At 46.9% G+C, this 18,576-nt stretch overlaps 1 long non-coding RNA gene across 1 annotated transcript in view; it reads right to left on the reverse strand.

Annotated features, from left to right (window-relative positions):
• LOC308466476 overlaps positions 1-18,576 on the reverse strand; it is a 137,904-nt gene that overhangs the window by 40,853 nt on the left and 78,475 nt on the right. The gene's annotated exons all lie outside the window — the stretch shown is intronic.

Consider the following 18,576-nt stretch of genomic DNA (forward strand, 5'->3'; position numbering starts at 1 on the left):
AAGAGGCCGTCTGAGTTGGACCTGCCTCACTTGCCACCCCATCCGCCTCCTGCATCAGCCAAGGGTAAAGGTAAAGGGACCCCTGACCATTAGGTCCAGTCGTGGCCGACTCTGGGGTTGTGGCGCTCATCTCGCTTTATTGGCCGAGGGAGCCAGCGTACAGCTTCCGGGTCGTGTGGCCAGCATGACTAAGCCACTTCTGGCAAACCAGAGCAGCGCACGGAAACGCCGTTTACCTTCCCACCGGAGTGGTACCTATTTATCTACTTGCACTTTGACGTGCTTTTGAACTGCTAGGTTGGCAGGAGCAGGGACTGCGCAACGGGAGCTCACCTCATTGCGGGGATTCGAGCTGCCAACCTTCTGATCGCCAAGCCCAAGGCTCTGTGGTTTAGATCACAGCGCCACCCGCGTCCCCATGCAAGCCAAAGGCGATTCAAAAATGACATCAAACTGTTTCCAATGTTAAACTGAAACCTGCTCCTTGACCTTGGAATCCAACATGCCAAACTGGGAAACAGCATTTCTGGAGGTGTCTGAATTGGCACAAGTTGGAGCTTTTTGGTCTGCCGTCTCATTTCAACATGGCACCGACGGTATCCAAACATAGACAAGAGGCAGCTCGTTCACCTCGGGAGCCGCTTCATCAAACTGTGTGGGGTGCGCTCTATGTGGGGCTACCTTTGAAGGTGACCCAGAAACTACAACTAATCCAAAATGCGGCAGCTAGACTGGTGACTGGGAGCGGCTGCTGAGACCATATAACACTGGTCTTGAAAGACCTACATTGGCTCCCAGTATGTTTCCGAGCACAATTCAAAGTGTTGGTGCTGACCTTTAAAGCCCTAAATGGCCTCGGTCAAGCATACCTGAAGGAGCATCTCCACCCCCATCGTTCTGCCCGGACACTGAGGTCCAGCGCCAAGGGCCTTCTGGCAGTTCCCTCGCTGCAAGAAGCCAAGTTCCAGGGAACCAGGCAGAGGGCCTTCTTGGTAGTGGCACCCGCCCTGTGGAACGCCCTCCCACCAGATGCCAAAGAGAAAAATAGCTACCAAACTTTTAGAAGACATCGAAAGGCAGCCCTGTTTAGGGAAGCTTTTAATGTTAAAAGATTATTGTATTTTAGTGTTTTGTTGGAAGCCGCCCAGAGTGGCTGGGGAAACCCAGCCAGATGGGCGGGGTATAAATAGTAAATTATTATTATTATTATTATTATTATTATTATTATTATTACTGGGCAACGATATCTCCAGAGGTTTCTGAACGCATAGAGGACAGACAGGCAGACCAGCCACTTTGCAGAACTTATAGCTAGAACAGAAGATGGAAGCAGAAATAGATGGGGAGCTAATTACCTTTTACTCATCATCGCCAGGCCACAGCTGTTATGTTACAGAATTTGTTACACTTCAGAAAACTGCGTAAGTGAAATAACTGCCAGTTTAGGCCACTTGGGATCCTTCTCCCCCCCCCCTTTTTTTTTTTTGCTCCCTTTTGCATCACATGTAAAAAACGTAATAAGTAATTGGGGCAGAATAAGGGCTTGGCAAGTCATCAGTTGAGTAAAGTGCTTCTATCTCTTGGCGTTGTGTACATTGAAGCAGCTTCTGGAAGAATTACAGGGTTATGTAATGTGTGCCCCATGTAGCTGAGATATCTAATGGCCATAACAAGGAGGAGCTCCACAGGTGGCTGACCCTCTTGCACTGAGCACTGGCTCCCCTGTCCCTCCCCCCACTTTAAACCATTTGCTATTACTTTTGCTTACATGGTATGCAGCAAAGCCATTGGGACCACATACCCTCTTAATTTCCTCTGTACATATGCATGTAAATTAGCATAGGGAAAGTTTATACTAATTTGTGTTGTGGGCCTATTCCCTGAGGTTTTTTTTCCTGGCGACAGCCCTGGGCCTTTTAAAAGATAACAACAAATGAAATATGCAATAAAAACAGCTAAATTGTTTTAGATTTCATTGCAGCAACAATAGACGAAAACCATTTTGGCTACAGCTCAACGTGCTTTTATGTCAGCTGGTTTCTGTGGCCTTCCGCCATTTTCTCTAACAAGGGCTGGCGTCCCTCTTGCTGCAGAAAATGCGATGCTTTAGCCAGATGAGTTTACATTATTATTATTATTATTAGATTTATATCCCGCATTTCTTCCAAGGAGCTCAGAGGCACACAGAGCTCTCCTCACTACATCCCTGTCAGGTAGCTTAGGCTGAGGAATAGTGACTGGCCCAAGCTTCATGGCTGAGTGGGGATTTGAAACCAGACCTCCTAGTTCAACACTTTAACCACTGTACCACACTGTCTCTCTATCACACAGGCACTGTCTTTACCCAGACAGTGCCTGCGACGTGAATGCTGAGATACCACTTTCCCCAGCCCTCAACTCTGGCACTATTTTCTACAAGTTTCATTTACACACTTTCAAAACTATATTCATAGTACATTCTGACAAGTGCAGAGCCAAATTCCTCAAAGCCAGGGCAGTAGGCAGGGCAAAGGCAGTACAGTCAGCTTTCTGAGAAGTCTGGCTTTAAGATAATGGAAGCCATTTCATGTCTCTTGAGTGTATAGCTGTTGTCAGCCTGTAACTGGCAGCACTCTTGTTTTATGTGAGGCATGTTTGCATGTATGTTTGAGCCCTTTGGCTTCACAAACACAAAGAGTTTTGATGTTGTGGATTATCTCAGCTTCTCTGCCTTTCTCCAACTCTTTCATCTGAAGCTCTCTTAGGACACACAGAAACCGTATTGACAAATCACGCCCTGCTAATCCATACTGTGCTTGGCTCTTTCCGTAGGCAGTTTCAAAGGAAATTCAGCTCTCTCTTCTGTGTTCTGCTGATTCGCCAAGGGCCATCACCACTTCTAAAATGCACAACTTTATAGATATTCTTCTATGCATGTCAGGGCAAAAGCCTGTCCGTCTTCTTCCAGGAGTTCAACTTCTTTCTCGTAGGCGTCTTCAGTTATTCAGGCGTCTCCAGTTCTTTCCAAATTCAGAGTGTGTGCGCTTGTTATCCTTTGGAAGAGCACAGAGCGAATTCGAAAATCCAACCAAAGGAAAGGTCAATAAAAGAGCAAATATCCAGACGATTCAAAGGCAGAGAAGCCTTCTGAGAAGGCAAAGGAGAAGGATCCTGGAAATTGGGGTGAATGGTGAGAGAGGAAGCAAAACACTTCTGAAAATTATGCAGAAGGGCAGTGGAGATGTTAACATGAGGGAACCAAGCTGTTCTTTAGATGTGCAAGTAGGTATTTTTTATTATTATTTTTAAAAAAGTGAGTTCTAAAAAGGTAAATATGACAAAGTGGTCTTAGATTCTAGACAAATGAAAACACATTTATCATGTCAGAAGGGTGCTTGGCTGTGGGTCTTTGTGGAGTACACACTGAACTTACTGCTCGGTTATGTGTGAAATTATGTCGGAAGGGAAGAGATTAGATAAACACACGATGTTGTGTCATGGATCAGGGATGATCTATATGAATCAACATGCTTCTCACACTTACACCTACTTCAGGGGAGACTTTGGGCCCATTCCAGCCTGTTGTTTTATTGCAAATGTATGCAGCAACATGTTGCCGATGCATGAAAAACACATTTGACGTGGGTGTATCTTGAGCCATCCGCAGACTATCCTTCTGTGTCAGTTGTTCCGTGCTTCCTCAGTGCTCCAGCGTGGTGTAGTGGTTAAGAGCGGTGGACTCGTAATCTGGGGAACCGGGTTCGCGTCTCCGCTCCTCCACATGCAGCTGCTGGGTAACCTTGGGCCAGTCACACTTCTTTGAAGTTTCTTAGCCCCACTCACCTCACAGAGTGTTTGTTGTGGGGGAGGAAGGGAAAGGCGATTGCTAGCTGCTTGGAGACTCCTTAAAGGGGAATGAAAGGCGGGATATCAAGTCCAAACTCTTCTTCTTCCTGCTGCATCCACATTTTTGCTCTCTCCGTTCCATTGCTCATATTACTCCCAGTTTTAAGAGGGGCCCAAGTTGTTTGGCTGTCTTATTCCTCCCTACAACGTACATGCGCACATCTTTTGTCCTGGGGCAGGGGGAATCGCTTCTCTGCATTTAGAAATGGAGGCAGAGAGAGATTTTACTTTCTTGGGCTCCATGATCACTGCAGATGGTGACAGCAGCCACGAAATTAAAAGACGCCTGCTTCTTGGGAGAAAAGCAATGACAAACCTAGATAGCATCTTAAAAAGCAGAGACATCACCTTGCCAACAAAGGTCCATATAGTTAAAGCTATGGTTTTCCCAGTAGTGATGTATGGAAGTGAGAGCTGGACCATAAAGAAGGCTGATCGCCGAAGAATGGATGCTTTTGAATTATGGTGCTGGAGGAGACTCTTGAGAGGCTCATGGACTGCAAGAAGATCAAACCTATCCATCCTTAAGGAAATCAGCCCTGAGTGCTCACTGGAAGGACAGATTGTGAAGCTGAGGCTCCAAGACTTTGGCCACCTCATGAGAAGAGAAGACTCCCTGGAAAAGACCCTGATGTTGGGAAAGATGGAGGGCACAAGGAGAAGGGGACAACAGAGGACGAGATGGTGGGACAGTGTTCTCGAAGCTACCAGCATGAGTTTGACCAAACGACTAAACAGCATGAATTTGACCAAATGACTAAACAACAACAACATTTACAGTATGTTTCAAGTTGAACTGAAAAAATTGCAGTGGGAATCTGTTTCCTAGCATTGATGTCATCACCAAAGTATCCCTCTCTACCTCCACATTCTATTCCCACCCCCAAACTGGTGGGCATCGCAGTGGGCATAGCAAGAGTCAGAGAGCTAGAAAGAAATTGCAGCAAATGACATGTTCACTGAGCCTTCGTCCTGCTTTGTTTGCCCAAACCTTGTGCTGTGGTTATTTAAGGAGCCCTTGTTCTGGTTTGCTTTCTGGGAGGTTAGATGATGTTGTGTCAAGAAAATATCACCCTACACTTTCCAGTGCTTTTCACTGTCACTTTCATTGCTGCAAAAAGTCTGGTTTTTGGAGGAAGCAGGTTTGTTGCTCATGAGCTTCAAATCCATTTTAATTGCATAGCCCGAATTTGCTGGCATGTGACTGAATCCTGACCAAAAATAGAGACAGTCTGGAAGTGCGCACTGACTCAGTGTTTTGAGTTGCCATGCTAGATGCGTATGTGGGTGAAGAGAAAACACAGTTGCAAACAATGAACACAAAGGCAAAGTCTGCCTTCACCCTGGGGTCCAAATTAGATGTTTGTTTAAACACAGATTTTTGCTACAATCGTTTTGCAAGTGGGAAGATGGCAGTGACATTTAAGGAGAGAAGAGGGCAGGAGAGTCAAGTGCAGGAATTCCTTCCCCTTGCCTCTCCTCTCAACAAGGGTTTCTCTCCTAGCCAAATCACATTTTGATTATTGGAATCTGACTGCATAACCTCCAACATTTCTTCAATGAAAATAGGAATGTCCTATTCCATTATTCTCCTTCATGGATCACTGCCTTGCCGTGGCGAAGGGGCTTGAAGAACTCAGAGAAGCTATGAACTATGCCGTGCAGGGCCACCCAAGATGGACAGGTCATAGTGGAGAGTTTTGACCAAACGTGATCCACCTGGAGCAGGAACCGGCAAGCCACTCCAGTATCCCTGCCAAGAAAACTCCATGGACAAAGACAACACGCATATAAAAGTTATGACGCTGGAAGATGAGCCCCTCAGGTCAGAAGGCGTCCAACATGCTACTGAGGAAGAGTGGAGGACAAGTGCAAGTACAACCCTGCACTGTCCCCGAATCTGGGTTTGGGGGAACCTGTACAAAGGATTTCGGGGGGTCTCAGGGGGAAGAGAGGGAGGAAAGTCCCATTGTGGTCCACTCATGCAATTATTTAATTGAATATCACCCTAAGTCTGCATGTCGAGCTGCTGTTAAAAGCATAGCTACAACGGCTGCTTGAAAACACTACTTGGGCAGAAAGTGGAATCTTTTAAAATCATAGGCTACCCACAACCAGTGGCATTTGGTCGGGGGAGGCACTAGCATATCTCCCAACGCTGACATTGCTGTGGCTTACAAGAAGGTAGAGGAGGAAGGAGGTGAGGTTGATGTGGTGTGAACACACTGGCATGAGCACCAGTTTGGCTGCACCGGTGTGTTTGCACTGTGCCAACCTTACTCAACCCTGCCAGCACCAGCAATGTCATGGGAGGTCCATGTAAGTGCCAGGACCTTAACCTGCCGACCGTGCTAGCTGCAACCCAGCATGGAAACCCTATGCATAATCCTACTAAATCTAGTTGGTTTAATAGCAGTTTTAGGCTGGCAAGATCTTGTGAGATCTTCCTGAAATCTCACAAGATCTCATGAGCTCTGAAAGATCTTGCAAGAGCTCAGTGAGATCTCACAAGATCTCATCAGAATCTGCCATTGTTGCTGCCAGGTACCGCTGCACAATCCAGGTAAGGGAGGCTTGGGCGGTGGTGAAATTCTCAGCATGTTGTACGCTGAAAGAAAATTATATGAAAATGATGTACCGATGGTATTTGACTCCTAGTAAGCTTGCAATAGGGACGCGGGTGGCACTGTGGATTAAACCACAGAGCCTAGGACTTGCCGAGCAGAAGGTCGGTGGTTCGAATCCCCACGACGGGGTGAGCTCCCGTTGCTCGGTCCCTGCTCCTGCCAACCTAGCAGTTCGAAAGCACATCAAAGTGCAAGTAGATAAATAGGGACCGCTCCAGTGGGAAGGTAAACGGTGTTTCCATGCGCTGCTCTGGTTCGCCAGAAGCAGCTTAGTCATGCTGGCCACATGACCCGGAAGCTGTACGCCGGCTCCCTCGGCCAATAAAGCGAGATGAGCGCTGCAACCCCAGAGTCAATCAGGACTGGACCTAATGGTCAGGGGTCCCTTTACGTTTTTAAGCTTGCAAAAATGTATAAGTGCAAATATCTGCTGGAAATGTAAGCAAAAGGAAGGCACCTTCTGTCATATGTGGTGGACTGTGTGGAATCAAATCAGAAACTGGGGTGGCTTCTGTAAATCCCTGGAAAATAGGGACACTTTGAAGGTCTGGTAAGCTAACTCCCTGGTTAGGACCCCCAGCTACCCACAATTTTTTCTTGTGTTTTGTTGCAGGTATATTCTGCAAAATGTTTTTCACATAACAACAGTGCACTAGCATGGGATTTGTTCTGCTTTATTAGTCAATATGCAATGCATCCCTAATGCTACTACATTATTGCTACATTATTGCTGTTGGGAGGGGCTAGAGAGCAACAAAAGCAGGACAAAACAACAACAAGCCCCAACAATTTGTGGCATGAAAAGGTATGGGCGGCTCCCAACAGAATATTAATTATAATAATAATAAAAAGCAACAAAACATCAAACATTAACAACTTCCCTAAACAGGGCTGCCTTCAGATGTCTTCTAAAAGTCAGTTGTTTATTTCCTTGACATCTGATGGGAGGGCGTTCCACAGGGCGGGTGCCACTACCGAGAAGGCCCTCTGCCTGGTTCCCTGAAGTTTCACTTCTTGCAGTAAGGGCAGCACCAGAAGGCCCTCTAAGCTGGACCTCAGTGTCTGGGCTGAACGAAGGGGGTGGAGACGCTCCTTTAGGTATACTAGGCCAAGGCCGTTTAGGGCTTTAAAGGTCAGCACCAACACTTTGAATTGTGCTCGAAAACGTACTGGACGCCAATGTGGGTCTTTCAGGACTGGTGTTATGTGGTCTCGGCGGCCACAAAACTTTTGCAGGTGAGAGTAATATTGAAAATGGGATTGTGTAGGACTATCCTGATAGCATACTGAGCGCAAATCATCAGGCATGTGCCATGAAATTAACATCTGGAGGGCCTAGTTACAGCAAAGGGGTGTGACTCAAAATTTTGCTGTCTTTATGCAATCGACAAAATGGACATGCTAAATGTTATGAGCATTGTGTATATGGAAACATTGGCACCCCAGCAGAACTCAAGCTGTCTTATTACGAAGCCTCTGGGTTGTACATGCAATCTTCCAGATCACTGGGCCATGGGAAGCTCTGGTGAAGGCAATGTCGTCGTATGTCTCTGGGATCGTGCTTGTACTCTGCTCTGTGTGGGGGAAGGGCAAGTGAGAAATGGGTTCCACGATGTCATCAAGCTGTTCCAGACATTGCTCGGTGTTAATTGATAGCTTTTCTGTGAGGAGTCTGCTGCAGCGTCCACAACTGTGACATTATAATTGGCAACCGAGTTGGTGGTGGTGGCGCTGTGGAAATGGCCGTCATTGTTGCCTGTGTCATGGACTGGCTGGATGCAGAGGAGTCGGTGGGAGGCAGCAGCTGGGGAACCCCCAAGGGAACTCCCAGGGATAGAAGGCTCACAGCCAGGGGAATGGTGGTGGGACCACAGTGAGTGGTCAGAGGAAGAAGACAGGGCAGACGTGGAGGAGGCGGTGTCGGAAGCTGAAGAGGCAACAGGGTTTGGTGAGCAGGAAGAGTCTGGGGCAGAGAGCAGTCCAGAATCAGAGGCAGAAGCGGAGGCTGCAGAGGTTTGGGGCCAAGGGGCAGAGATGAGGCAGACTGCTGAAGCAGCCAAAGGGTTTCCTCCTGCTGCTGTGACCAGCTCCCCTCCTCCGTGTTCTCCCAGAACACAAAGAGGAATGAAGAGGTCCCCGGGTGAAGAGGAGCCTTAGAGAGCAGTGGAAAGGGGGGGGGGCTTCAGTCCTCACAACTAGCTCATTGGGGCAAGACATACTGGGAAGAGTTGCTGTGCTCACTAGGCCTGAGCTGCTCTTATTCTTTGAAAAAGTGGTTAACTTCACTGACACTTGTGAGTTATTCCTGACTTGCCCCCACTCCCTCCTTGACAGCATGTTAGCTCTTTCCGCTTTCCTACTGGGAGTGCCTAAGGAGCTTGATGGTGTTATGCCAACAAGGGCTTAATGGCCACCTGGTGAACCAGGACCTTAGAACTGTACTATCTGTCTCAAAACCCTGTGCTTAAGAACACGGTAAACACACGTCCTCCTCTCTGTGTCTGTGGGAGAACAGAGCACCTATTTGTGCGAGTGGTTATGAGGCCCCAACTACCATGCGATATTAAACCGGAGCAAACAATCTGTTGCGCCATTTTGGGGAGCTAAAGAGGTGCCAAGGGCCCAGAAAGGAGCTTCAGGTGAAAGCAGCCAGGAGCGCAGGGAAGCAGCCAGTCAGGAGAGAAGGGCAGAGTCAGGCTGAAATGGTTGTTGAGGCGGCTTGGCTTTATCTGACTAATGAAAAGCAGCAAGCGTGTCGGAGAATGTGAGAGCAGCGGATCGATGGAGAGATAAAACCTGAGGTGAAGGCAGCCGGGGAAGCAGCCGGGTGGCGCTCGGAGGAGCGGGGGAAGAGGATGTGGGAGAGCAAACAAGGGCGGGAGTTTTGAGCGGCGGCGGCACTCCCTCACATTGCAGGGAGGGCAAATGTTAGTTGGGTGCAAAAATTAATTGGATTGAAGCGGAGGCTCTGCACATCCCTCTGGAAAGCGATGGCGGGTCTTGGTGTGGGGCAGATTCTCCAAGCAGATCAAAAGAAGCGGCTTGTGGCTTCTGTGCGGTTATAATGGGGCTGCTGCCTCTGCTCTGAGCCAGGAGCAGACAGGCGGCTGTGATCCACAACGGGAAGCATGATGTTCTTGTGCAGCAGGGGCTGGTGGCGTGGGAGGCAGGGAGCCCAACAATGGGTAAAGTCAATGACAGGCAGAGCCCACTAATTTTAGTTTTGTTCTCCTCCTCCTCCCACCCGAGTTTGACAACAGTGAAACAAACAAAGAGAAGAAAGAAGCCAGGGCCATGCTCCAAACAGTTTATAAGTAAGAAGGAAGGCAGGTGTGGATTGGCTGAGGACACACTAAAGATGGTGAGCCCTAACCCCAATGGAATAGCCTCCACTGTCTACACACACTGACACACACAGATAACTAATAATAATACTAATATGCCACCCATCTGACGGGGTTGCCCCAGCTATTCTGGACAGCTTCCAACAAATGGAAACACATCAAACATTTAAAAAATCCTTATACAGGGCAGCCTTCAGATGTCTTCTAAAAGTCAGATAGTTGTTTGTTTCCTTGACATCCACAGGGTGGGCGCCACTAGCAAGAAGGTCCTTTACCCTGTTTCCTGTAGCTTTACTTCTCGCAGTGAGGGAACCGGCAGAAGGCCCTCGGAGCTGGAGCTGTGTTCAGGCTGAATGATGGAGACTCTCCTTCAGGTATGCAGGGCCAAAGCTGTTTAGGGCTTTAAAGGTCAGCACCAATACTTTGAGTTGTGTCTGGAAACCTACTGGGAGCCAGTGTAGGTCTTTCAAGACCGGTGCTATATGATCTTGGAGGCCACTCCCAGTCACCAGTCTGGCAGTCGCATTCTGGTTTAGTTGTAGTTGCCAAGTCACCTTCAAAGATAGCCCCACGCAGAGCGCCTTGCAGTGGTCCAAGCGGGAGATAACCAGAGCATTTACCACTCTGTCGAGACAGTGCACGGGCAGTAGGGTCTCCACCGGCATACCAGATGGAGCTGGTAGACAGCTGTCCTGGACACAGAATTGACCTGTGCCACCATAGAAGCTGTGAGTCCAAAATGACTCCCAGGCTGCACACCTGGTCCTTTAGGGGCACAGTTACCAGGTAATCCACCACACCTGCCCTACCCCTGTCCCCCCGAAACAGTACTTCTGTCTTGTTGGGATTCAATCTCAATTTGTTAGCCGCCATCCACCCCGCAACTGCCTCCAGACACCCACATAGGACATTCTCTGCCTTCACTGGTTCCAATTGAAATGAGAGGTGGAGCTGGGTATCATCACATGTACACACACACTCTCTGGTACAAATGGATGTCAGACTCCCTAAAGCAGATTTTGCCAACTTAGTGCCCCCAAATGCTTTTGACTCCAACTCCCCGCGGCTGCAGCCCATCAATGAGGGTGTTCCACATTTTGGGAACTGCAGTTCTTATACCCTATAATGTGAGTATGCCTTATAGTGGTTCCCTTCTGGTCTGATAAAACATACTCACCTAGTTTTGGGGAATTCTTTGAAATCAATGTGTTCCTGTCTAACTTTTGAATTACGTTTCTTTTCTGTGGGAACTGATAGATGGGCAGACAATGAAAATGGGTCATGAAGACTCTCATTATGGCCAAAATGTTCTCCAACACTGGAAGAAGAAATCCTCTCCAACAATCACCGAAGAATAGAAGACTTCAATGCGCTTCCCATGTTTCAATGTGCAGCTTATTATGGAGAACAGCTACCAAACACTTATTGGGAAATGTGGATGGCATAAAACGATCTGGGGTCACCAGCATGGTGCTTGTAAGTGCCTGTGTGCCTGCCAGTTCCTCCTGTGAAAGGTCTTAGTAAACATCACCATAAAAATCCACAGGGCATGAGGAACTGCCTTCTCTCCCTGCTCTGCTCCTGTTTGAACTGTCTCATCCTCTCCTTCATTGAATATGTACATCCCCTTTAAAATGTCCACATTTCTTTGGATGCTGGGGAGATGCTTGAATTACTAAGGAACTATTTTGACAGAGAACTTGTGGAGGGAAAAGAATCACGCCTTCTCTTCCTGTGGCAACATCCTCTAACAATGTAATTCTCAAAGATGTTCATCGAAAGCTTTAAATGCAAACCTTTTTGAAGCTTGAATTTCACAAGTATGGACAAATGAACAATCTCACAAAAGGAACATCAATTTAGAAGAAAAGGACTCGCATCTTCTATACAACATGTTATCCTTTCATTGGCTTCATTGGAACCCAGCCCTCCCTCAGGCAGCTGGTTGCCCACTTTTGAGTCCTGATCATAGCTGTCAACCGTCCCTTATTTGGCGGGAAACTCCCTTATCCCAGCGCCGTGTCCCGCTGCTGTCCCTTCTTGATGATGTCCCTTAAATTTCCCGGGTTTCAAAGGAAGCAGCTCCTCTCCCTCCCTCCCTGCCGGCAAGGGAGGAGGGAGGCTCCAATTGTGTTGCTTGGCTGCGTTGCTCACCCAATAAGGAGTCTAAGAATGACTGGGGGGTGGAGCTTGCATGCCTTGTGCCGATCAAATCAGCCGCGTTGCCTGGGGACTCACCTTTGCTCAGCGATTCCCAGCGGAGAGCTGACAGTGGTTTTCCTTGCTGCATCCCCTTTGCCGGGTTGCTGCGCTGTGGGAACCACCGCTTGAGGCTTCGTTTGGCTGCTGGTCGACTAAAATCCCTTATTTTGCCTGCTGATCCCTTATTTTTGAGGCTGCTGGTCCCTTATTTTCAAGTCTGTAAGTTGGCAGCTATGGTCCTGATATAGGAGCCAACTCCTAGAAGCCAAGGAGTCTTTGCCCCCTCAATAAAGTACAGTGGTACCTCAGGTTAAGAACTTAATTCGTTCTGGAGGTCCGTTCTTAACCTGAAACTTAACCTGAGGTACCACTTTAGCTAATGGGGCCTCCCACTGCTGCCACACCACTGCAGCGCGATTTCTGTTCTCATCCTGAAGCAAAGTACTTAACCCGAGGTACTATTTCTGGGTTAGCGGAGTCTGTAACCTGAAGCATCTGAAACCCGAGGTACCACTGTATTTGAAGGGGCCGAGCCCCCCCAAAGTCGATGGGCATTGCCATTCAAAGAATGTGTGTGCACTATGTCATGTAGTCAATTATGTGCGGTAGGGGTTATCTGTCTCCCCCACCCCCAATATTTTGTTTAAGTTGGCACTCTGCTGGACCAGTTGGTCTATTGGCCTGATCCAGCAGGCTTTTCTTATGTGTTTGACTCAGATTCCTAGGAATGTAAATGACACAAGTCAAAGAAATATCAGTGTATAGTCAACATTTATAAATGATCATCGTTCCTGGGAATCATAACGTGGGGGAAAATTAGGAATACTTTTTTATTGTCAAATTGTATTATTAAAAACAGAGGTTCCTCATTGGCAAGGAAGGGGTTTTTTTACACTCAATCGGTGTATAATTTTTATGAAATAATAAATAAATAAGGGAGGTGTACTCTGTACGCATTTGTGCCCCTTATTCTTTAGAGGCACTGATACCTCACGCAATTTTTCACCCCCTGAGCTCTTTTCATCCCTCATCGGGGGTGCCAACTTGAATAAAATATTGGGGGGGGGGGGCTAGCTCAGTAAGGCCTGCCCTGCACAATTGATCACTGAAATATACTCAGAGTCGGGAGTGGATTTCATGCTCTTTATTCAGCTCATAGTGGTGAGGAGGGAATGAAAGTTTCCCCAAAGTATCTGCTTTATATACATTATTTACACAATGGGCTGCACATGATTGGTTAATTCCGGAATTCTCTTGTAGGCCAATCAGGTTGTGGATTCACTTCCATATGGGGCTGGATTGGGTGGTTCCTGCAGACCTATCAGACTGCTGCATTCTGAATCCTATTGTTCTAGGGCCAATCAGACTGCTGCATTTTGGATCCTATTTAACTCAGTACATAACAATCACATGACACAGAGCACACACACAATTTGAATGGAAATGCCCATCAACTTTGTGGGAGCCCAGCCCCATCAAATATTTTATTGGGGAACCCGAAGCCCCCACAGCCCCTGGGAGTTGGCTCCTATGTCCCTTATTTGACCCCTGGAGTTTTATTAACCTGCTGCACAGTCACATCAACCCCAGAAGGGGTCATTATCAACCATTCTGGGAAACCCCATATAAGAAGAGAATCGAGGTCCCTTCCTGCTCTATGGTGCTACAAAATAATCTGTCCATTGACTTCCCTCTCCTTCTCCAAAGCCAGCAGAGTTCAGTGCAGGGGTCAGCAAACTTTTTCAGCGGTGGGCCGGTCCACTGACCCTCAGACCTTGTGGGGAGCCGGACTATATTTTGAAAAATAATAACGAACGAATTCCTATGCCCCACAAATAACCCAGAGATGCTTTTTAAATAAAAGCACACATTCTACTCATGCAAAAACACCAAGCAGGCCCCACAAATAACCCAGAGATGTGTTTTTAAATAAAAGGACACATTCTATTCAGGTAAAAACACACCGATTCCCGGAACTGTCCATGGGCTGGATATCAAAAGCAATTGGGCCAGATCCGGCCCCCGGGCCTTAGTTTGCCTACTCATGGCTTAGTGGCATCTTAGAAACTAACAAATACATTGTGGCATGAACCAATTCATTGGTGAGGCCAGAACCACTTTTACTGAATTTAGGCTATTTTGTTCTGGCTGAAACATCTTCTGTTGTTTTAGTTGTTTTTGTAATTCAAATTTAGTTGTTTTTGTAATTTAAATTGTTTTATCTGTTTTCATAATGGTGTGTTATATTGTCATAACTTATCACCTGGCAACTTATGGCGAACAGCTGGCTAAAAATAACTTACAAATAAATGGGAGGGACAATTACTTTCTTTAGTGAGCAAGCAACATATACCCAGTACATTGAGTTCAGAACTCAGTGTCAAATTTGCTCACGAATTCCAACATAGCTGCCTCATGCTAGAGTTTCCTTTCGAATTTTCGGCATGTAGGGATGGTTCTGAAACAGAACGTCCTAGGAAATTTCAGTGTTCCCTCGCTGCTTCCCAAGCGCTACCATTTTAATGTCTTCCTTGCTAATGCCCCATACTGTGCTAAAATGGAACATTTCTCTCATGCTCCTTACATAACTTGGTGAGTCTTCCGGCGGATTCTCCAGGAAACTAGTAATTTTGTGAAGGAAACTTGGAAAGGAAAGTCATGTCGCACAGCCACACATAAAACACCTTTAGAACGCTGGACCTTTCCAAAAGGCTACACTTGGCTACTTTTTAATTAAATGCCTAGAGAAAGACTTCACACATGACTCGGCAAGGTGAATGGCTGTTTGATAGTGGGCTTCAGCAGTAAGACTGGGCACCGAACTTTAGTGTCGCCATGTGTTTGAATTCCATCCTTCTTAAATAATTTTTAATGCTGGAATATTCATAAACTAGGGTATTGTGAAATCAGGCTTGTGTGGTGAATAATGTGTTGGATTTTGTGTGATACTACTATGTTTGCATCCCTGCCTAGCCATCATATTCAACAGATGACCTTGAGAAAATCACCATCCTGCGGCCTGTGCTACCTCACAGTGTGTGTGTGTACATTATTGCCCTAGAGAGTAGTGCAGTTATTTCTCCGCTCCCTATTATGCCCCCCTACAACATCAGCAGTGGGACGCAGGTGGCGCTGTGGGTTAAACCACAGAGCCTAGGGCTTGACAATCGGAAGGTCGGCAGTTCGAATCCCCGCAACGGGGTGAGCTCCCGTTGCTCGGTCCCTGCTCCTGCCAACCTAGCAGTTCGAAAGCACGTCAAAGTGCAAGTAGATAAATAGGTACTGCTCCAGCGGGAAGGTAAACGGCGTTTCCGTGCGCTGCTCTGGTTCGCCAGAAGCGGCTTAGTCCTGCTGGCCACATGACCCGGAAGCTGTACGCCTGCTCCCTCGGCCAATAAAGCGAGATGAGCGCCGCAACACCAGAGTCGGTCACGACTGGACCTAATGGTCAGGGGTCCCTTTACCTTTACAACATCAGCATGGCTTCATTAGTGTCAGATTCATTTCTGTTTGCATTGACGGGGCGGGATATCTTTACCCGATGCCAGGGGTGAGGAAACCTTTTATGGCCTAATCTCCTAGTGAACCAAATTTGACAGGTGGGTGGTGCAATCCTAACCATGTCTGCATGCACACCATGCATTTAAAGTACCGGTATTTACACTCCCCATAAATCCTGGGAAGTGTACTTTAAGGATGCTGGGAGTTGTATCTCTGCAAGGGGTAAGCCACAGTTCCAATTATTTTTTTGGGGGGGACACCTATTAAATGCATGGTGTGACTACACACACCAGAAGTAAGCACTATTGAATCTAGTGGCGTTTACTCCCGGGTAATTGCAGTTTGGACTGCAGCCTTAGGCTGGACGTGTTGATAATAGATCAATAGTTCAGTTTAGTTTATTACATTTTCATATTGCTACACACACCCAAAAGGAGTCCTGAAGCAATTTTCAGGACAATAAAATACAAAAATAAAATACACAGTGGCAAGTTCATTAGCACAAAAAAGATATGGAAATACTAAAAGTTTTCCCTAAAAAGAATTCCACTCCTAACTCCAGAATGAACACAAAAACAGCCACCAAAAGCCAACCCGTTAATGTTCTTCAATTGGCCAGGAGACTAAAAGTGTATTCATCCGTTGCTGAAAATATGACAAAGTAGGGGCCGGGAAAATTTCTCTGGAAATAGCATTCTACAATTGGTGGTTCTGTTGCTTGTTGTGACAGACAGATGGACAGACAGACAGACAGACAATATCGGATGGTGTCTTGCTGTTCCTCATACTGGAAAGAGCCTCTTTCTAGCCAACAGCACTGAAAAATCAGAGCCTCTCATGGTCTTTTGAAGGGTACCTCAGCTGAACACAGTTTTTGTGTGAAACTATCACACCCCCTTTTCAATGACAATTGCACAGTGGCCCATCTTCATATACAGAGAGAGGAGACAGTCTCTTTTTACTATAAAACACACACCATACTTTTGTTGGATTTTGTCCAGTTTTAAACACAGACATACAGCTGAGTTGGTATCCGTCTGTCTCGGAAGACAATGGCAGAGTGTGCCTTTGGGCATCCAACTATTGGATGGTTGCAGTGCCTGCTGTGGCTGTAGAGACCGATATGGGAGAGACATGTTTTGTTGCAGCTGGGGCAGATGAAGGCGTCCGGTTCTGCTGCTGCAGATGCACCATGGCGTTTCTCCTCTCCCAGTCGTCATTCCTCCTGTCGTCACTGCTATAGATGCACAACCTGACTGTTTCTCTCCATACAGACATTCAGAGAGAAAGGGGAAAGGTAAAGGGGAGGGTAAGCATGAGGTAAAGTAAATAAATGAATAAGGATCAAATAATAAAATGAATAAGGTACAAATAATAAAATTGTTGTTGTTGTTCTATACTTAAGCAGGAAGAACCAGCTGCACCAATATAAGATGGGGGACACCTGGCTTGCCAGTATTACATGTGAAAAGGATCTAGGGTCTAGTAGACCACAAGGTTAACATGAATCAGCAGTGTGATACAGCAGAAGAAGAAAAAGAAAGCTAATGCTATTCTAGACTATTCTAGACTGCATCAACAGAAGTCTAGTGTCTCTATCAAGGGAAGTAATAGCCTTGGTCAGACCACACCTGGAAAATACTGTGTCTAGTTCTGGATGCCACCATTTACAGTAGTATCCTTCTTAAAAAGCAGAGACATCACCTTGCCGACAAAGGTCTGTATAGTTAAAGCTCTGGTTTTCCCAGTAGTGATGTATGGAAGTGAGAGCTGGACCATAAAGAAGGCTGGTCGCCGAAGAATTGATGCTTTTGAATTCTGGTGTTGGAGGAGACTCTTGAGAGTCCCATGGACTGCAAGAAGATCAAACCTCTCCATTCTGAAGGAAATCAGCCCTGAGTGCTCACTGGAAGGACAGATCCTGAAGCTGAGGCTCCAATACTTTGGCCACCTCATGAGAAGAGAAGACTCCCTGGAAAAGACCCTGATGCTGGGAAAGATGGAGGGCACAAGGAGAAGGGGACGACAGAGGACGAGATGGTGGGACAGTGTCCTCGAAGCTACCAGCATGAGTTTGACCAAGCTGCGGGAGGGAGTGGAAGACAGGAGTGCCAGGCGTGCTCTGGTCCAGGGGGTCACGAAGAGTCGGACACGACTAAACGACTAAACAAAAACAGTTGTGGATGCCACCATTTAAGAAGGATACAGTGGTACCTCTAGTTGCGGGCACGATCCGTTCTGGGGTGCCGTTCACACCCTGAAAAGTCTGCAACTAGAGCGGTGCTTCTATACACTTCCGGATTTGCCGCGTTTGCAACCCAAAAATCCGCAACATGAAGCGAACGCAACTAGAAGTATGACTGTATTGACAAACTGAAATGTGTGCAGAGGAAGGTGACCAAGCATCTAATGAGGGACTGTTGAGGGATAAGAGGAGACTAAGAGGAGATATGATAGCAATATTCAAATGTATAAAGGACTGTCACATGGAAGATGGAGGAAGCTTGTTTTCTCCTGCTTCGGAGGGTAGGACTGGAACCAATGGCCTCAAGTTATAAGAAGTTTTCTGGCTAAATATTCAGGAAGAACTTTCTGACGGTATGAGCTGTTCGACAGTGAAACAGTCTCCCACTGGTGGTGGACTCTCCTTCCTTGGAGGTGTTTAAGGAGAAGTTGGGTGGCAATCCAACATATATAATCTAATTGAGATTTCTGCCTTACAGGGGGTTGAGCTAGATGACCCTTGGTGTCCCTTCCAACTCTACAATTCTATGAAGCCTTAAGACAGACACACAGCTCATGGAAACTGCCTTGTGGGGTGGGAACAAAGTCTAGTTTTGGGTTATTAAATGGCCACAATTCACTGCCTTTAGCTAATTTCCAGAAACCTGGGTCGCCTGCTGTTTCTTGGGACTACAATTCCCATCATCCCTGAGCACAGGTATTTGCTAGCTAGGGATGATGGGACTTTTAGTCCCAAAACAGCTGGAGACCCAAGTTTGGGAAACTGTGATAGA

Source organism: Podarcis pityusensis (genome assembly GCF_964106645.2).
Source record: "Podarcis pityusensis genome assembly, chromosome: 17".
Lineage (NCBI taxonomy): Eukaryota > Metazoa > Chordata > Lepidosauria > Squamata > Lacertidae > Podarcis > Podarcis pityusensis.